The sequence below is a fragment of the Dipodomys merriami genome, unplaced genomic scaffold, assembly GCF_024711535.1.
Source record: "Dipodomys merriami isolate MVZ:Mamm:240054 unplaced genomic scaffold, mDipMer1.0.p SCAF_5, whole genome shotgun sequence".
NCBI classification, from domain to species: domain Eukaryota; kingdom Metazoa; phylum Chordata; class Mammalia; order Rodentia; family Heteromyidae; genus Dipodomys; species Dipodomys merriami.
In genome coordinates, this window is record NW_027206068.1 from 17,641,269 (window position 1) to 17,663,642 (window position 22,374).

A 22,374-nucleotide genomic window follows, 5' to 3' on the forward strand; every position below is an offset into this window, starting at 1 on the left:
AAATCCAACCCATTGAATATTCTTGATCACACATTTTTGTGCTACTTCTGCTTAAGCTGGACTAGAAAAATGAATTAGATATAAAAATTCCTGGATATACACAATGGAATATTATGCAGCCATTAGAAATGACAAAATAATGGCATTTGCAGAGAAATGGATGGAGCTAGAAGGAATCATGTTGAGCGAGGTAAGCCAAGAACGAAGAGACAAACAGTACATGGTCTCCCTGATAAGTGGATGATAAATCCAAAATGTTAGGTGATATGACAAAACTAACAGGACTTAAGAAACAAAGAACTCCCACTCATCTGGTTGAACCACTACCAAATATCCCCATGCTGCTGATCACATATATGGTATATAACATGTGAGCACCGTTATATATTACAGACTGTGATAGACAATTTGCTCCAGGAAAGTTAGAATGAACTTGTGACTTTAAATGAGCATCATTATTCCACAATACTGTGAATTTCCAGAAATTAAGTAATCACTTAATCACAATTAAAAAAAAAAAAAAGAACCTTGGGGAAGGGAGGGAGGGAGGGGATGGTAGGGGGAAAACAATGGAGGGGGTAACAATGTTCAAGAGGAAGTGTACCCATTACCTCATTCATGTAACTGTAACCCTCTGTATAATATCTTTACAATAAAAAATTAAAAAAAAACAATAGGAAGCAAGAAAAAAAAGAAAAAAGAAAATTATGTTTGCCAAGGGAAAGCTTAATGTTGAGAAGGGAGGAAAATAGAAAAACAACCTCCTTTGATTGTGTGCTACTAGAAGCAACACCTTTTACCATATTTGCTTCCCATCATTTGGATGTTTTTCTCACATTCTCTTACTCAGTTAGCTCTATAAATATTTTCCACACCAAGCAGCTCACATAATATACTATCTTAACAGATAGACACTATTTATTTCTTAGGTTTTCTTTTATCTTTGGTGTTCATTTATCATGTAACTTCAGCCTACAAGACTGCCTTCTTTTTGTGCCTAAAGTTATTATCTTAATAAATGTTTTCTCCATGAAAAAAAAATTCCTGGATAAAATAATTGTACATTTGATTACATCAATCAGTACTGTTTTCTAGAAAAGAACATAGTTGCACCAGTATAAACATCAGTACCTTTCCTGTACCAAAGCTACCCCTCACTATAAATGCCCATCTCACCTGAAAAAACAAGTTAGCTTTTCTCAAGATTCATAAAGATCCATCAGAGAAAAACAGTAAAAGTGAACTAACAGATATGGGTCCCTGCCTTTGCTTCAAAAGAAGTTTTGGGGAGAAAAGAAGACTAAGCAGAAATTTGTGGTAGTTTTTAATTCCAGATCTATCCTTCAAGTTAAGGGAAGGAGTGCTTAGATTGTCCCCCACCCCAAAGGCAGGAAGTAAAATTATTTGACTCAGAATTCACATATAAACATTTGTTTGGCCCAAAGCTATCAGATCTGATTAAAAGGAAAGGATACCAATTAAGTGCTCAGCATAAAGCCTAATTTTAGGTCCTCAAGACATTGGCACTATCATTAATTTAGATAAGAACAATCTACTTCTCCATCTTGGCAGAAGTCTTTGTTAGATATTGTAGCAATTCCAGGGTAGATGTCCTTCATAATTTTTGTCCTTGGACATCAATTAGGAATTAGGCATGACATCTGTCTCTGCTCAGAGCCTTCATTATGAAGTGCAAGATCAGGTCACCAATCTAATGTGTGCAGCTGAGCTTGAAAAACATTCACAAACCACCCACCTTTTCAGGAAGGGCGTTCTCTTGTGTTAGCATATTGTATAACCTCCCCACATGAATATAGATATGTTTTTCTACTTCCACTTGGTCCTATTAATTTGTTTTTAAATGATAAATTTATAATGTGGTTTGATCCTCTTTTCTTCATGCATACATTTATAATATTGACATAAAATTCGTTTTAGTGTTAAAAATTTTAGTGCACTGTTTGTATGTTTTTTAAAGCATCTCCTAATTAATAGCCAGATATGCTGAGCTGTCAGAAAAACTCTTTTCCAGTAGTTTGGGGGTGAGAACAACATGACTCTACCTCTAACTCATGGGAACATCTCATGACATTTTCAGCTCTATTCCCTCTGTCCATCACTGTGCCTGGTAAAGCACAGGTGCTTGATATGTTCATTACATCAAACAATGATACACCTCCCAGCATCATACTTGAAAGGTCAAGTTGAAATATGAAAAGATAGTTGCTGCTTTGCCTTTCCTTAGCACATTGAATTGATCTTCTTCTTTCCTCTGTATGCCTGTGTGTGTATACATGTGTGCATGCAGTACTGGGGCTTGAATTCACCTTATGTGTCACTCAAGACTGCTGCTCTACCACTTGAGCCACAGCTCTACTTCTTGCTAGTAAGTTGCAGATAAAGAATCTTTTGACTTTGTCTGCCTGGGCTAGCTTTGAAGCTCAAGCTTTAGCTCTCTGCCTCTTGCTGCAGATTATAGGAGTGAACTACCAGTGCCCAACTTCTCCCTTTCTTTATATCAAGATTATATATTATTATATATTATATAGCATATTTATATCTGTGGCTAGACAGAGGTGTAGAGTAAAATAAAAATGATCAGAAAAACAGTCCTTTGTCTTTAAGTTTTCCAGATGTGTTTACTTAAGACCTCCTCCAAGATGCTTTCTGAAAGATACTGTGAAATAGAAGGTACTGTACATTAGTGTTTTACATTGTTTTTCTTCAGAGAGCCAGATAGCACTGACCACACACAGATGAATTTCCCCTCTGGAATCTGCTGGAAAATAGGATCTATCACTTTTCAGAAAGTGAAGCCAGACTTAATTACAAAGGGTACAGACTGTCATCTCATCAGATGTCTTACATGACTAATCTTGCACAGTGAACAAAGTTCATTTTACACAGCTGAGATTGCTCAGATGCTGGGATATTCTGGGGCACAGCATCTCTGAAGGTGAAAGGAGTAGCCACATTTACCCAGAAGAGTGATCAGATGTTAGCTACATTTCTGTAAAGGTGTTTCAGGAGAACTTATAGATGCCATCTCTACCTCCAAAGCGCTTAGAACCCCATTTGGTACTGCATGGACACTGTAGTTGCTAGTTCTGTGGGTGACAGCAGGCACACTTGTCGGGTTCTTTTCTGAAAGAGAAGCTTTGTCATTATACACCATGGTAGACACCCTTTCAGGTTCTTTTCTATTCCTAGTTAAAATTTATATTTTTAAAAAAATGATGAAGCCCGGCACCAGTGACTCACACCTGTAATCCTAGCTACTAAGGAGGCTGAGATCTGAGGATCACAGTTCAAAAGCCAGCCAAGGGCAGGAAAGTCAGTGAGCCTCTTATCTCCAATAAACCACTGTGAAAACTGGAAGTGGTGTAGTGGCTCAAGTGGTAGAGCACTAGCCTTTTGGTGAAAAGCTGAGGTACAGCATTCAGGCCCAGAGTTCAAGCCCTATGACCGACAAAAAAAAATATGATTAGGCAAATTATTGGTTCAGTGAAGCTGGGAGCAAAGACTGGCTACTAATGGACAGGAGAAAATATTTTAAGTAATGTAAATGTTCCCAATGAAGGATGTGCAACTGTACATTTACTATGTTTAAAATTATTCCTTAGGTATTCTGCTCGGAACTCATTGAGGGATCTAATATAAATCGACCCAACAGTTTTTTCAAAAACTTCAGGTACCTGCTAGGTGCTGGTGGATTACACCTGCAATCCAGCTGCTCATGGGCTGAGAATTGAGGATTATGCTTCTTATGTAACCCAGGCCGGAAGTGCACGAGACTCTTATCTCCAATAAATTACTCAGAGAAAGCCAGAAGTGGAGCTGTGGCTCAAGTGGTACAGGGCTAGCCTTAATCAAAAGAAGGTCAAGGACAGTGCCCAGACCCTGAGTTCAAACCCGAGATAGCCCCCCCCAAAAAAACACAAAAATAACCCCCCAATACCAAACCAAACAACTATCATCTTTTTGAATACAATTAGTCTTTTTAAAAAATAGTTTCAGTAATATAGAAGAGATATATTGTTTTCTCATTTTTTAAATTTCTTGCCTTGTGTGTGTATACACTTACACAGCTCAATCAAGCACATACACATGTGTGCCTGCCAGTCTTGAAATTGAATTCAGGGCCTGGATACAGTCCCTGAGTATTTTACTGAAGGATTGTGCCACTTAAACTATAGCTCCACTTCCAGTTATTTTGCTGGCTAATTGGAGTTTCACAGGACTTTCCTACCTGGTTTGGCTTTGAATTCTGATTCTTACATCTCAGCTTCCTGAGTAGCATATGAACCGCACCTAGCTTCTCCTGCCATGTTGTTAACTTCCCTGTCTGGGCAGTTGCTGCAGAATTTTTCTATCGGTTCATTTGTACTTCATTTCTCAGTTTCTCTTTGTTGTTTGAGAAATGAAAATTTTACCTTCAAATATATACATAGAAATTGTATGTATTATCAGGACTGCTGGGCTATTTTCCCCTTATTTAATGGTGTTTTCTATAAACCTACAAGGCACACAGCATGTTTGTTGTCTCCAACACCTGCCCTCTATGTGCATTTACAAATGTTGTTTCTGGTAACTTTTCACACGCTGCTGCCCAGTCTCCTTCAGTGTATTACAGTGTTTGGATTTGAAGTCACGAGCCCTGATTTAGTGAATTCTTCAAGGCCTAGATACAAGTATATTCCCTTGGCCGGTCACTAGTTTTTCCTCCTTCTTGGCAGGTTTCAAGTATAATTCACTGGAGGATTAAGCCAAGAAACTAAAAAGGAAATAGCATCAGTATTTTGTGAATCACTTTTTTTATTTCTTCAATCATTTTCAAAGTATGTACATAAACTAGAAAAGCTAATCTGCACCCCAAATTTTCCCATTTCAAACTTTGCTCAATTTTTTTTATTTGATATTTCTAAGACTAGAAAGATTTTAAGGCTGTTAGGTTTTCATCCACCAAAGGGACTATGGGCCTGCTGTGTAATTCTGAGTGCCTTCAGGAGCCAGTTTTGAACATCTTTTGCTGAAATCTACACTTGGCAATGAGCAGATGAGGCAGGTACTTGTCTCTGCCCTTGACCATGACTGAGGTCTCTGCTCAGCCTCTGTAGTGTCACAGTTGTACCACCAGGAAGTCATCTCCATCTTCCAGGACAGACATTAGGCCTTAGATAGGACTCAGCCAAAGACTTTTTTTTTGGTCTGGTCGTGGGACCTGAACTCTGGGCCTGGGCACTGTCCCTCAGCTCTTCAGCTCAAGGCTAGCGCTCTACCACTTGAGTCACAGCGCCACTTCCGGCTTTTTTCTTTTTGCTTATGTGGTGCTGAGGAATCAAACCCAGGGCCTCATGTATGCAAGGCAAGTGCTCTACCACTGAGCCACCTTCCCAGCTCCCCAAAGACTATTTAAATTGTTATTTTCACTGCTCTGTGTTTTTTTTCTTCCCACAATGCATAAATCATCCAAATATAGTGTAGACATAGTTTAAAGTTCTCCTTGGTAAAAATATCATGAGATAAGTGGTTTCTACTACCCACATGCTTCTATATAGCAGAAAGCATATGTTTTATACATGAATTGTTAATTATATTTTACTGGGAAATAAAGAGGAAGAACTGCATGAAGTCTGAATCAAGCCCATACTTCATATAAGGCATTTGTTTTAACACTTTTCTACTGTACTTCAGTGTTAATTTGGGGGAAAAATGTTTCCATTTTTAAGGTGCTACATTTGTCATCTGTGATTGGAGACTATAGTTATCTTCATTGACGGTCAGTGCAGTTAGCTTACATGATTTTATCTGTGATTTTAAAACAACAAATGTGATTGCCCCATTCTAAAACATTTTGTCCAAATAAATTATACTCATAACTGGGAACTTTTAAAATTTCCTGTTTAAAGAATTATGTGGCTCAATGTGAATATTTTGTAAACGTTTGCATGCTTAAATCAGTATGCTACTTTTGATGAGGAAATTCTTGATGATTATCTCACATGATGTTACAATTTTGGAGATATAACTTGGAATTACATAAAATCAAGAAAGATGTTATACATTTCAAACAATTACCCTTAATGGTGGAGGTTGGGCATCAGGTCACTGGCTATAATGTTATTTCAAGCTACTACTGACACTCTATTATTTAATAGAACTCTATTACTTAGAACTTTATTAGTAGAACTGTTATTTAATAGATTTTTTTTTTACTAATAGAAGTCTATTATTAGAAGTTATTTAATAGAACTTGAATGTTGTCTCAGTCCAAACTGTTTTCCCCAGACCCAGAGTATGTAAAAGCAGGTGCCTGGTACTTTTTTCCCCAAAGGATAAATACTTCAGAGCTGTCAATTGTATTTCATTTTTAAGGGATCAACCTTTTACACCAATATAAATATTTCCTTGATAGGCCAAATGTCACTATTTACTCTATACAGGAAAGTTCTTTATTAAAGAGATTTAGTATTTTTATTTCCCCCAGCAATATAACTACTATCTTAAAGTGGATACATGGAAAGTATAGAAAGTATCAAACACTGGTAATTTCAATTTCTGGAAGTGAAAATGCATTCCTTTCGGGTGGCAGCCCATCTTAGATGAACACTTTCTCTATGCAGATGCAGTCAGGAAGCCACCATCAACCCTGGACCTTTAAATAAAATCAAAGTAGTCTGTCTGACTTCAAGGCCTGGCTCCCAGTGTGTTGTATTTCTAGTTTAGTCAGATAATTTGGAGTTGAATAGAAAGAAAAATTCTTTTCTGAAGAGGGGAAGAGTTTATTAGATTATAATGGGCAGAGTGATTATTTTAAATGGATTACACAATACTTTGTGGAATATAATATTACCAACTTTATGGCAAGTTTCTCTTCTTAATCATACATAGGATATGTCTACAACAACACATAAACCTGTTATGTATATTTTTAATCTTGTGTTTTCACAGTAGCATCCATTTTCCTTTAAATTACTTCCCCTGCTGTGTTTGCAGGACACTCAGTCTCTTTGAAGACACTGAACGTTAGCATACTTTCAGCATACTTTCGTTTGGTTTATTCATTCTAGTTTTCCTTTAATGATCATGTTTCTAAGATGCCACATTGTTCTTCCTTGTGAGTTCGTTTTGCCTGAGGCACATTCACTGTTCATATAGTGATGTCAGAGGGTGCTACTTTTGATGTGTGTAGCTGCTTTAGGGTAGTGATTTAAATTTTTCCAAGGAGAGCTTTTGAAGATGGCCTTTGGGATGGGGCTCCAAGACTGAATGGAATATGAGAGAAGGAAATGATGCATACAGGGGATTAGACAGATGTGGTTGCTCATATGGCTAACCCTCCACCTCCCAATCACCGCCAAGTTACAGTTGTGCTTCAGTCTTAGCATGCTAGCTTCAGTAGGCCGCACCGTTCCTAGTCCTTGGTGGTGCAGGGCAAGGAACTGATCTATATAGAAAATTGGAGGAGAAGGTAAAGAGACACACACAAAACTTGTTTCTGATTCACTGTACCTGAGATCTGGAAGGTTACTTGAGACTTAGTGGCAGAAGCTGGATAATGGAATGTGGGCGGAGACAAGGGAATCTGTTGGCAATGCAGTAGTATAACCAAGCATCGTGTGTGGCAAGAAACAAGGAAGTGGATATTTGTGTGACACAAGACCACTTCCTGGAGCTTGCAATCAGCCAGTCAGTTCTTGAAGACACTCCTCTCCTCTGCTTCAGATGCAAAAACAATTCCATAAATCTTTCTTTGGATCCTTACCTTCATTGTCCCATGATTCACCAGGGTTGTATGGGTCCATCACTCTTGTCTGATGAGTAACTCTTATTTTAGGCTGTTGATGTGGCAGGCAATGATCAACAGGCAGCTATAAAATAAGCATCTGCAAATCCTTTTTAATAAATATTTGTGAAGTTTCAAAATCCTCATGTCTGATCAGTGGTAAGACAAGTCTCCTAGGAAAGCCCTGTGGAGACACAGCAGTGCTTCTGGCCATGGGAACTTCTTGTGGGGTGAGGAGAGGGGACTCAGAAGACTTCAGCAGACATAAACTTGCCTTCTCAGAAGGCAGACACTGTGGGCACTGATGCTGCCTTTGTTGAGATCAAACACACACACACACACACACACACACACACACACACACACACACCTTACTTTGGGAAGGAGAGTTGGAAAATTGAAAGTGTGGTAAAGGGCAAAACAAAAGTCTAGAAAAATCCTTAGGATTTTACATTGAAAATACACACACATATCATACATAAATGATGTATATATATGATACATGTATCACACATAACACATATACATATATATGTGTTTAGAACATGGATCAAAATATCTTATTTTTTTTGCTCAAACTTTCTCTATTGCTAGTTGACTTATTTATTTAAAAAGAAATGTTATAGCTGGGCAGCAGAGTCTCATGCCTAATCCTAGCAACTCAAGAGGCTGAAATCTGAGGACAGCAATCTGAACACATTTGGGGCAACAAAGTATATGAGGCTCTTATTTCCAGTTCGCCAGAAAAAGCCAGAAGTGGAGTTGTGGCTCCAGTGGCAGAATGCTAGACTTGAATGAAAAAGCTAAAGAACATTGATGAAAGTGACCTATTCAACTCCAGGGTAGAGATGGGAGGGAGGGAATGGAGAGAATTAGGGAACAGATGACACTGTATGAAAGACATGTACTTATTAGTTGATTCATGTACATATAACTCCTCTGAACATCACCTCTATAATAACAAGTAAAATTTTAAAATCAAAATAAAAAAAACAGCAGTCAGGCATTGAATTCAGGCCCCAGTGCCAGCATATGCACACACAAAATATACATAAATTCAAGTCTCAGCTGGACCAGGTAAATGAACTGGATTGGCAGTGTAAAGTTAGACAACAGTTTTGTTTTTTCTTGCCACCTATTGTGTGTGTGTGTGTGTGTGTGTGTGTGTGTGTGTGTGTGTGTGAGAGAGAGAGAGAGAGAGAGAGAGAGAGAGAGAGAGAGAGAGAGACAGAGAGAGAGAGAGACAGAGAGAGAGAGAGAGGGAGAGAGAGAGACAGAGAGAGAGAGAGAGGGAGAGAGAGACAGAGAGAGAGAGAGAGAGAGAGAGAGAGAGAGAGAGAGAGAGAGAGAGAGAGAGAGAGAGAGAGAGAGAGAGAGAGAAAGAGAGAGAGAGAGAGTGAGAGAGTTGAATTCAGGGCCTAGCCATTGCCTCTGAGCTTTTTTACTCAAGTCTAGCACTTGAGCCACAGTTCTGCTTCCAGCTTTTTTTTAGCAGGGGGTGGAGAGGTAGGAGTGGGGTAATTTATTGGAGATAAGAGTCTTGCAGACTCTCCTGTCTGGGCTGACTTTGAACTGCAATCTTCAGATTTCATTTCCCTGAGTTGCTAGGATCACATACATGAAACACCCTGCCCCAGTTCCCCACCACTTTCTGACGCTGTAGATATTCCTTTTCTTATACCTGATAATGATTTTGGTCACTTTTTGAAAGTTCTCAGGTATTACAAAGGGAGCCTGATTTGAACTGAACTTCTGGTTGTAGTTTAACACTTGTTCCCTCTCTCTCCTTCCTGACCCTACAAGGTTGGGAGGGGTGAGTGAGGTGTGCTGTGAGTCTCTTTCTTACTTCACAAACTCTACTACTTGCCGGTTTATACCTCTGGATCATCCAAGGTTGGTTGGTACATAGGAGTACACATTCCTTAGTGGTTCTGTTAATAAACTTTACATTGTGATCAAAGCATCCTTCAAGATCAGCTCTAAACACCGGCCCTTTCCCTAATTGGGCACCGTTGTGGGTTTTCCAATCACAGACACCTGCCTTTTTGTGCTGGTTTCTGCTATTGTGAGGCTCCCTGGGGCTGATGTTGCATTCACAGGACACATTGGTCTTCTATAGTCCTCTGACTCTAGTAATCTCGGCCTGTTCTAAAATGCGACTCACTTTGTCCACTGGCAATACAACATCTCTGAACAACGTGCAAGTTTCTGTTGTTCTGGAGGCACGAGGGGGCACCGCGCTGTGCCTGGGGCTTTGGGGAGGCGGGTGTAAGAAGGAGAGGATTCGACAGTCATCTCTCACCCACTTCCATAATAGGCTGCATTCACAGGAGGGGAAGGAAGCATAGATGAGCCAGTGGAAGGCATTTTTTTAAATGGTAATACTTTTTTCTTTACTGGACAACGATGGCTGGAATTGGATGGATTCCAAGTAGGATGGCTGAACATCTCACCTTGGAGACAGCTGATGTGTTCCCAGAAGATTGAAATGGCCCAGGGGAAGCCCACTACTTTGGTTCTCCCTCCAGGGGTTCCTGATGGGGCCGGTGAGTGTTTGGGTTACAGAGCTGAGCATGCTCTTCCCTGGAAGTGCCTGTAGATGTCAGTAAAGTAAAATGACTCCTCTACTTCTGTTTTGATAAACTAAGCACCACAGCCCATAGAAAAGGGGGAAAATGTTACCCCAGGAAGTCTTCCTGTCAAACAGCGACAACACATTCACAGCAAGTTGCAAGTTTTTTTCCATACACAATTGCAATTTATCTTAGATGATAGAAGTATACTCACTTTTCAGCACATAGCACAAAGGAAAAACTTTTCCCCCCTTAAAATACCACAGGCTTGCATACTTACACCACATACCAGTCACTCACTAGACACTGTCCTTATGCTAAGAATATTGATCTTCATCAAAGAAGAAAATCACACATTCACTTGTAGTAAAAGGAGAATGAAGATGGAAAGACCCTTAAAAACATGTTAAACTGAAACTCTTTTACCCAATTACTTAAGGATAAGTAAATTAAATAATTTAAATAATTAAAAAAATAAAACAATGCTCAGACAGCATCTGATTGTTAATGCATTTAAGTGGTCTTTTTCTATATTGGTTTTAGAAACCTGTAATTGTTTGAATGGCTAGACTGGCACTCTACCCCTTGAGACGTATCTCCAGCCCTACTTTTTACTGGTTATTTGGAGATAGAATCTGAAGAGCTTTTCTACCTGGCTTGGCCTTGAAACAAAATCCTCTAGCTTTCAGCCTCCTAAGTAGCTAGGCTTATAGACATGTGCCACCAATGCTCAGTAAGACCACAAATTTTGGTCAAGTAAAAAAAGCAGTATTTCATTTCTCCTACAGAAGGAGAGGACAAAATGACCAATTAGGAACTTCACCCCTGAGCTTCCGCTACTAGGAGGGAACTTAATGCTACCCTGGAAATATTTGGTACTTACATATGATAACATGAAGGAGGTCTTCAGCCATTTTTTCTGTCTGTATTATGTTAAGGGTGTGAATAGCCTTAAGTTAAGAATTTTGTAGGCCTAATGATAAACAGACTTCTTTTAAGAAGCTTTTGGTACTTGAGGTAAAATCTAAACTGCTGAAATAATAAAATAAATAAGACTGCATAAAAACAAAGCTATGTAATAATGAAATACAGCTCAGGATAAGAAAGTCATTAAATCCTGGACTATTAGCATAGTCTAAAAGAAGCACAAACTTCACACAGAATAATTGTGTATTACATACAAACTATTTTAAGTATCACATGAGGAAGACTTACAGGTCTTTTTGAAGATAGGACTCCTATGTTTCTTTTTTTATATTTTAGGAGTAAATATTTGCAAATAGTAAAATGTACTCTTATACTTCACAGCAGCATATTCAGATTCTAAGCAAGGACATAAATATTTTCTTTTGATTTTTATTTTTCTTCTAAATGCTTATGCTTAAGAATTCTTTCTTATGTCACCTACAGATACTTGAAGAGGATGAATCCTATTTGCATAGCACAGTGAGAATTCTGTTGTCCAGATTGGGAAAAACCCAAGAAAATAATCTTTCTAGAATCCTGTGATGAGACTCACTTAATGCTTGGAACATCTTTTGTCTGTCTCCTTAGTAATGTTACTAAAGAAAGAAAATCATTCCATTCAATAGATAGAGCAAAATAAAAAATACATTCTAAAAATGGATGTTTCTCAAAATGTTAAACATGGAATTGCCATATAGCTCAGAAATTCCCTAGGTTTATAACCAAGAAAATATTATCCAAGAAAAATTAAAAGTTAGGCTCAAAGTATCAAAGCAATATATATATATTTTTTGGGGTCCGGTTGTGGGGCCTGAACTCTGGGCCTGGGCGCTGTCCCTCAGCATTTCAGCTCAAGGCTAGCACTCTATCACCTGAGCCACAGCGCCACTTCCAGCTTTTTTTTTTTTTTCTGCTCATGTGGTGCTGAGGAATTGAACCCAGGGCCTCATGCATGTAAGGCAAGCACTCTACCGCTGAGCCACCTTCCCAGCCCTCAAAGCAATATTTTTAAGAATAATCAAACTATAGGAACAACCCAAGCATCCATCATCTGATGGATAGATAAATCATGATATAGCAGTATCAGGAAATAGGTGATAGTTGCCATAGAATGGCAGGACTATGCAAAGTGAAATAAAAGCAGTCAAAAATACCATATGTTGTAAATTACATTTATGTAAAGTACTCAGAAAGTAGTTTCATGGTTGCTCATGGTAGGGTGTGGTAGTAGGGAAGTTAAGGGGTGACAGTGAATACAGACAGTTTCTTGAAGTGATTAAAAACAGTGGAAATGGTGGACATTTCTTGGACTGTATTAAATCATGCTTTGTATACTTCAGAAGGATGATTTTTAAATTATATTTGAATAATATCTCAATTGAGAAAGAAATGGACTGTTCATTTATTGGGTATCATGAATTCAGTTAGGAACTTCCTTAATGTTCCCAGGGAAGGGAAGTTTCTTAATTGACCAGTTCAAGAATGAAAGGATAATTCATAGAATGCTACCATTTTTCTTATAGAGAAAAAAAATGCCTGGAGGATGTGTAAAACACCAGAATGGAAAGATAATACTTATTTGTCCCTCTGCAGAAGATCTTTACCATAGTGCAGTCCATCCGCACAAATGCATGACCTTTGGACAGAGAAGGGAGGAAAGAAAAATCCCAAAACAGATACTGGAATTATGTTAAAAGTTAACACATTTGCAGGGATTTCTGTATCTATGCAATGAAATTTTGTTGAAAATAACTCCTGTTTGTATTTGTAATTCATGATGGGCAGAATATAACCCTAAAAGAAATCTTAAACTCTGAACTACAAGTATAGTTATTTTTAGTGCCCTAACCTTTTGTATGGAGTTCAAGTTAAAATGACTAATGCAGTAACCTTATAATCAGGTCAAGATAATCCTGTCCTCGCATAGTTTACTCCCATGGCTTTCAGGGTAAAAGTGTGTTTATAAGAATCCAATGGGGTTTTGTAACCAGCAGTCTCCAAATGTGCTTCTATTATAACATGATATTCAGCCTGTAGACTAATTGTCTGAGGCCTTTTCTGTAGATGTGGGACATTTCCTTCTTCTCACCATCTTACAACTGGCTTTCTGCCTCACCATGTGCTGTTGATCTGTCTTGGGGTGGATTAGATTGATTTGTTATCAGGAAATTAGTGGCTGTCCCTCTGATACACACACACACACACACACACACACATAATATGTATATATAATATATATATATACTATATTATATAATACATGTGGTCAGGGTTATGAATGAATTTTAACAGAGTGGTCTATGAACAATTTCTAATTACAGACAAAGCAACTTCATACAAAATGATTGAAAACATTCTTGTCAAATTTTATTGAAAAGATTTGTATGTTCTTCATTCTTAGCATGGATTCACAAGCTTTTCCTTGCTTTTTTGTCTTATTGAACTTTGTTCTAATTTTCATTTTCATATTGCAATGCTATTTCACTTCTGTAAGACATCACATACTGATCCTGAAGCAAAATAGGGAACAAAACATCTGATAGCAGCTTCACTTCTCTCTGGAAGGCTCCAGTGGTCATGAGAAGGAGTCAGTGATCAGCACGGTTAGGAATTGGAGAAGACCCCTCACCTAAGTATAAAGGGGCTCTGCGTCACCTTGTCAAATTAACAGTGGACTCTGGATATTTCGTTTCCTTTGAATTTAATGTTCAATTTGCCCTTCCCTTCCTTGACATGGCTGGAAATTTGTGTTCAACTTCCTGCTGGTATCTGTTTTGTAGTTTCCCAGTATCCTAGGTATTCTGCTTTCCATTTAAACCCTCCAGAGTTTCTCTTTAAACCACTGTGCCAAGACTTCTGTTGTGCCTTTAGTTTTTCACTCTCTGGCGGGTGATGCCTTGTGTGCAATTGGATTCTCTCCCTCATTTCTTCACTTCATTCTCTGGATGTGCAACATTTTTGCTTGAATACAAAATGGCACTATTATCTCCCTTTACTTCTGTAATGGGCAAGACATACTAAGTGTTTTCCTTTGGGGATTTTCAGTTTTCTTTAATGGTTATTTTTATCCCTCTCTGGAGATATTAAATCCAGACTTCCTCTTAGCTGATCTCCAGTTTCTATGGATTATCTCGTCATCATATCCAAATGTAACTGCCAAATACACAATCTTCAGCTTGGCTTGGGTCAATCCCCCTGATCTTTTATGAGCCTCACTGAGACCTTTGAAGTACAAGTTTTTTCCTCTACTGCTGGCTGCTGGCAGAGATGCAATTGCCTGAATTAATGGGGCAGGGGTGTGGACAGGCATCTTTGCCAAGTCACTGTGGCATTGTAAACAATGCAGAGTATCATGCCAAAGCCTATGGCATTAACCCTGTTTGGCGCTGATAGTGATGAGGTAAGACCATTGAAATAAATTCGAAATTGTGAAACATTAGACTACCATTAAATTCTTAAAAGTAGCATCATCTTTCTCAGCAGTGTGTATAAGACATTTTATAAGAAGAAATAATTGTCGTTCTATATATACTGTGGGTTTCTTCTTGGCTTGAAGAATATGTCATTTGCTATGCTTTACTGAAATCAGTGCAGTTAGATCTAAGTTGAATGCAAACTCAACTGCAAAGAAAGTTCAGTCATCTCCAAAGGAATTCAGGAAGCCAGGAATTACAGGGAAGGAGAGAACACATATAGTATTATATGCCTATAATTGCCTCAATATAAAGCATGCAGGTACATTTTGGTTAAGGGATAAAGCAAGTGCTAAACAAAAATGCAAAGGTCCAAAGAAAGCCAGTTAGATACCTGATTAGAAAGAGGGCACTCTAGATGTGATTAATACTTGTACTTCTGTTTTTTTCTGCATTCAATTAGCTATAAATATGAGTATTGGCATAATTATAATCATAAGCTAGCTTCTATTAATTAAACTTGAAGCTTATAGATAACCTAAGTTTGCTATATAGGAATACAAAAGTTTTAGGATAAATTATTCATTGAAAACAACTTAGAGATACTTGTGCTTATATGAACTAGAGAAAAAAAAAGCCACAAGGTCAAAATTCTCTCATTAAAATAGTGACCAAGACTTGATCTCTAAGTGGTCATGTGGTTGGCCATTGGTTATTATTTTGTGCTATAACCATTTCAAGTTGTCTGGAGCTGGTTATCTTGGTATTAAGTTCCACTGCTGGAAATTTCTTATAGTAGCTTTAGTTAATCTTTCAAGTAGCAAGAGGGTCTGGTCATGTGAAAGGTTAAAGCTGGCATTTCAATGAATCCTCAATAGGTATTTTTTTACCTGCTTTTTAATAAGTGCTTTACAATTTTAAGTGTGGGAGAATTACACATGTTTTCATTTTAACTTTGTAAAATAGTTTATGCTGAATAGTTAGCATCCAAACCAGCCTCAGAAACACAAGAACAAAGTATATAGTATTGCCTATTGTTTAACAAATCTGTTTTGAAGTATGATAAATATGTGTTCTTGCTTCCTTCCTTCTTTCCTTCTTTGCTTCTTTCCTTCCTTCCTTTGGTTCTTTCATTCTTCCTTGATAAAAGAAAATATGATTTTCAAGTAATTTAGTCACAGGTAATTGCTTTGTAAATGTTTGGTTTATATTCTTCATTGAGTTACCTTGCAAGTATGCAGTCTTTTTTTTAGCTATTTAATTTTCTAAGATTTTTTTAAATTGGAAAATGTTTTTTGTAGGGAGCCGAGGCGAGACTCCGCCCACTCCCTTGCAGCTTTGAGGTTTCCACCCCAGACGGTGCTTGGTGGGAGGCCTGGGCTGTGCGCGTGCACGAGCCAGGTAGAGCCCCCAGCCAATCCCATGACACCTGGTGACGGTGAAAGGCAGGCGACCAACAATAGAAAGACCCGCGTTCCGATTCTCCTATATAAGCGGCTGTGTTTCGGTGCACGCTCTCTCGCGCCCAAGCTCTCCTACAACTAAAAGGCTCTCCAATAAAGCGTGATCTGAGAAGACTCCTGGTGTGGTGGTCGTTTTTCCTCGCTGGTCGAGTAGACGGTCACTACAGTTTTTAATCTTAAATCTTGACATTTAGAAAGTCATTTAGACAAGGGTTTCCCTCCCATGACTGGAAAATTTCCATAAGTTTTCCTGTTTTATGATAAAAGTAAATTAGATATTTTTTTATTTTTGCATTTTACTTTATTCTGGATTTGTTAATGAAATAAATGTTTTCTCTTTTCATTTACAGTAATCTTTTTGTTATATATTCACATGTTTGAAAGTTCCATTTTTAATGTTATTAGCGCTTTAGAGCATATTTTGATATTTACTAAGGGTAATTTCCTTGCCCCATTACCATTCTTTTTAAAATTTTAACTTTTTTTAAAATCATGGGTTAGTTTATATTTTACCAATGCCTTATATAGCTTCAAAAGTTCTTCTTGAAAGTTTTTTTTCAGCTGCAAAATACTTTAATACCATTGTTTTAATAATATTTAATTTTCTCATCCATGAACATGGTATATTATATATTCAAGTTGTTTATATGAATAACTCAGAAAAAGTATTCATGAATGTTGTTTGTGTATTTAAAAATCTACCTCTACATAACATGTTCTTTTCCATATTTTTATTTTTGTGTGTGTGCCAGTCCTAGGGCTTGAACTCAGGGCCTGGGCACTATCTCTGTGATTCTTTTGCTCAAGGCTAGTGCTCTACCACTTGAGTCAGCTTTATCTATTAATCTGGTGCTGAGGAATTGAACCCAGGGCTTTATACATGTTAGGCAAGCACTCTACCACTAAGCCATATTCCTAGTGTCGCCCCCACCCTCCGCCTGTGGCCCTGAGCTTTTTTGCTCAAAGCTAGTAGTCTAGTACTTGAGCCACAGCCTCCTGATTAGCTAAAATTACAGGGCTGAGCTACTGTCACCTGTCTCTTTGTTGTCTTTGTCGTCTTTGTCTTTGTCATTGTTGTCTTCTTGGGTGGTACTGAGATTTGAAATCTTGAATTCAAATCAAGCTTTCTTCTTGTAAGTAGGCCCTCTACTACTAAAGCCAAGCTTCTAGCACTCTAGACTTTATGTTTAAAACTGGCTAGGGTGATGTGTTAAGGAGTGAATGACATCATTTTTTCTTGTATCTCTTTTACCTAACTTATGAAATCCTTCCATTAATTCTCCTGGGTATTCTGGGTGTGATATTATGCTTTCTTTGCAGTTTTGAAAACATCAATCTCTATTTATATATTGTATCATAAACTGAAATTCTGGAAAAGTTGCCATGCTGGTAGAGATTTAACAGCGGGCCTGTGCCTATTTCCAGATTTTAATGCATTTAGATAATCAATAGAGCTTATTTTAAGTGAGAAAATGGCTATTAAGTTAATATGTTTATAAAAGTTCACATCTTTTACTATTTTTACAAAATCTTTAAAACCCGGACTAGCGCTGCCATAGTGATTGTTTGCTGCTGTTAAGATAATTGAATGTTTTGCCTGATGGTTTGGGGTCTTGATGTCATATTTTTTGAAAAGTCTAACTTCAGTGATTACAAAACTTTATGAAATCTCTTGCCACATTATATATTTAAATATGAGAGTTTCACCTAAATGCCTTATTTATTTTACAGTTCTTCAGATTGCAAGTCTAGAAAGTAATTTTTTGTCTGTTTTTAAGGCTGAGTGTTCTGTACTCTGCATTTGTTTGTTGCCCCAGGCTCAGACAGGGAGATTTCATATGGAAAGGTTTTTCCCTGCTCTATTATGTTTGGAAATTTTACTATTTCACAAGGTGACTTGCTGATATTTTTCTTTCACATAACTTAACTCCCTTTCACACTAGTTTCAGGAAATTATCTGTGGCCAATGCTGTCTTATTATATGTGTCAACAGGTGACTCACATCCTCCTGTCTTCCTTCCTTCATTTAAGTTTACACAATCATAAAGGAAAACCCAAGGGTGGAAATCTACATAGAAATGACAAATAAAAAATGTGCAAACATTGTTATTGAGCAGGTCATTTAACCAATAAATTTGAGGTTTACACAAATAAGCTCCATGTAATTAATGTCACATGTCACATGTCATATTTTGTGAGCTACCAGGGACTTAGATTATTATCTTTCTAAATTGAAAAGTACTGAGTTGTTAAGATCACCTTGATAGAGGAAACCACACAAATCCCAGTTTTATACCTAAGGTTCAACCTTTATGCTGTTGCTAGCATTCTATATCAATCTGGTGTAAACAAGTGAGATAAAGCAAGTCAATAAAAAATGTTTTAGAAAGTTCGTTCACTATATAGGAATGCTGAAATCTTTGAAAGATATACAGATACAACTTTATAAAGGACAAATACTTGTCTTTTAATCAACCTGTTGTACAATTTAGACTTGGACGAGGCATCTAGAAGATAATCGGTGAATAAATTCTACATACCAGTAAATGGCTTTAACTACAGCAGCTCAGGAGAATGTGAACAATTACTTAATTAGTGGAAATGATAAAATGATGAAAAGAAATTGAGGAGTTATTTTTGCACTGGGTTTAAGGTTTGTAATTTGAACATAATAACTTCAAGGGTGCCATTACATTGAGTGGATAGAATAAAAGAAAGAGACCTATTTGTGTGGTAAGACAAGTTCATATCAACTTGTTTTCTTACTGATAAAACAGACTATAATCATCTCATAAATTGTGTCTGCTTTTTAAATGAATTTTTAATATATGCATGTATGTACATGTGTGCATAGGCATGTAAGTGTGTGTGCATAGGCATGTAAGTGTTTATGCCTAGATGTAGTATCTGTTGAAGTTTTAGAATAGTAGCGGGGCATCGCTTGTCACCTCCTTAGAAAAAAGAATCTGACAGTACCAAGATTTGGACTCAAACACTTATGCTTGCTAGAAATGTACTCTATACTTAATAGTTATTTTTAAACAGCCTCTTCTCATGTATGCACCCAGACTGTGATCTGCCTATTTTAGGCTTTCTGTCATTGTTGTGATGACAGTTGTGGGCTATCACATCTAACTTTGCTCCACTGAGATGGAGTCTTGTGGATTTTTCTGCCAGGCCTGTCATCATGAACTCCCCAATCATGGCATTCTATATAGGTGGTGATGACAGGTGTATGTCTCTATGACCAGCTATGGGTTGAAAAGAGATCTTTCAAGCTTTTCTTCCCAAGGCTGGTGTGGAACTGCAACCTTTTCCTTTCTCTGTTGTCATAACTATACTTACTTTCTGAAATAGTCTATTAAACTAACTTTTTAATAAAATGCAAAGAAAAAATGAATTACCAAAGGGAGAATTCACCAATTTTATTATTTATTGCCACTTTACTAGTTGAAAGATAAACTGAGTAAATGAATGTAGAGTGGACAAGAGGATTTGGGACAGGAGATACTTTTGGAGAAAGCTGTGAACTATGAAGTACCTCCCCCTAGTAAGGGAAAAGCCTGTGCAAAAACAAAAGTAATGTTTCTCTCCTACTTTGTAACACTTGGCAATTTATTTTTGTTAATCATTTTTTAAATTTTTTAAATAGTTGTGTAAGGGGGTACATTTAACAAAGTTTATGAATACCATATATCTTGATTAATGTCACTCATTTCAATAATCTCATTGACATGCCCCTCTCCTACATACCCCTACCTCATTCTTCTTAATTTTATAAGATATACATTGGATTCTTGTCTGCATTTCCTCCATCATCTTCTCTTCCTATTTATACCCTTTTTTTCCTTGACTCTCTCCTACCCCACCCCTTGCAAGTACTGGCTTCCTGGTGTTTTGCTGAGCTTTGATTTTGCCTTTCTAAGGGATTATACTGTTAGAGATCTCCCGTGAATCTACTGTATTTCCATTAATACATTTGTATACATTTGTATACCACCCAACATATTTATTTATGAGTTTGTAAGCTAAATGTAGCTTCCATATATAAGGGGGAAACCTGGATCCTTTGGCTCTCTGAGTCCAACTGCACTTAATGTTTTTTTTTCCAAGTCTTTCCATTTCAAAAAATGGCACAATATCATTCTTTGTAGATGGATGATCACATTCATCCATTGCATTGCCAATTTCTGCAGTGTAAATATGGCTATAATGGCATTTGAAGCTATTAACTTGGCATCTTTGAACTTGGAGTGGAAAATAAATGAATACAATATGCTCTTGGGAGCCTATAAGAGATGGCCCTGACACATTTCAATGAAAGGAGGACCGAAGAAGAGATGGGAAAGGAGGGAAAGCAAATGGAGGGTGGGAAAGAGAGAGAGAATAAACAGACACAGACAGGAGGCCCCCAGGTTTGGTAAGATGAAGAAATATACAAACAAACATTTTGCATAAAAATATCTCTCAAGAAAGTAGTCAGCAGCTCCTTAAAGAGACTCTTTGAAGACCCATAAAAGTGCTTTTGGGGCCATCTTTTAAAATCTTCTGGCTGGCCTGTTGTAAGGAAACCTGGAATCAGAGGAGGCCAGCATCACCTTACCTACAATTTTTTTCTTACTACAACCTCAGGGGAACACAAAAACCCCAAGCCAGCCAACTGAGAAAACTGTGCACAAGTTGATGAAGAAAGGAAGACTTCATGTTAAATATACTTGTTTTTTTCTTTCATACACGAATTTCACAAAACAGTTTCACAAAGAATGCTAAGAGCACTTTGTATTGTACAGAAGGTCTTGAAACCTGTGGACTTCTATTAAGATTCCAACCTTAGCACACCCAAATTTAACTTCTAAACCAATGATGCTTTACAATTTTTCAGAATTTAAAAGCTTAATGGCAACAATCAGGACGAAGAAGTTTACATCAATGGCTGAACATAAATTTGGAAGAGTAAGTAGGATTTAGGACAGTCTCATTTGCCCTGGAGGAGGCAGTGCTAGGCTGGGTCCAAATAAACACCTATCTGGAACTTCAACTGAAGCTTCATGGAGTCCTCAGTTCTACCAGACAGGCTACTGCAAACTTCACTCCATACCCAGGTCTCATAAGATCCATAAAGTACAGTTGCAATATTGAAGTGTGTACCCTTTCTAGCTTTTAGATAGAATTCTTTCACTATAAACAAGACAGTTATTTCAAGGTTGTATCCATCCAAGTATAGATCTGCAGCTCACTGGATGGCACTTTTCTGCGGGAGAGCTCATTCCTTCATAATTGGTGGGGAATACCCACAGAAGCAGCAGCAGCAGCAGCAGGAGGAGGCATAACTTCTCATGATCAATTGGTTTCTGTGGCTCCTTAATTTCCACCTGGGTAACTGGTGATTACACCACCATCTTTTTCTTTCAGCCTGCAAAACTGTCTTATAATTGAAAATTTTGATTATCTCAGACTAGACATCAATATCCTCATTCCTTTCTTTTCTTCTTCTTCCCTTCCTTTTAATTTTTATTTGATGGTAAAAGTTTTGAACTCAGGGCCTTGCCTTTGGCTAAGCAAGTGGTCCACCACTTGAGCCATGTCACCAGACTTCCTTAATAGATATTCCAATGATTAAATTGAAGATATGTTTGTATTACTATGACCATAGTACATTTTCTCATCAATAGATGCTAGAAGAAAACACGTTAAATGAGTAAAGTTTAGAAGATAATTGTGGGAATAAAAAGTTATAATTCAATTATAGTGACTTATGCTACCTTAGTGTAATTATAAAGATACCTTCCAGTTTAAATGTCTAGCTCAAGACTTCACTTATTTTTCAGACTTTATCTCACATTGGATACTTTCTGCCACTGCCTTAATAAGCTGTTATATCGCATAGTGTGTAGTATAACTGTACTATGCTCTTGTGAAATCCTCGTTTACCCCCTAATTTCTTTATGAAATTCTAAGATCACAGCTACTTCTTTGTAACTTTCTTTTCTTTCCTTTCTGGTGTAATTTTGACTGATTTCAGAGATTTGATCTTATTTTGTTAAATGTGTATTTGGTTTTATTGTGTTTTTATTGTTACAACACTCTTTTATATCAATGTTTTAACATTGTTTAGCATGCCGTAAGCTTGCTAGCTAAGTGTGCCCAGCCCTGTTAGAATTTTTTTATGATAG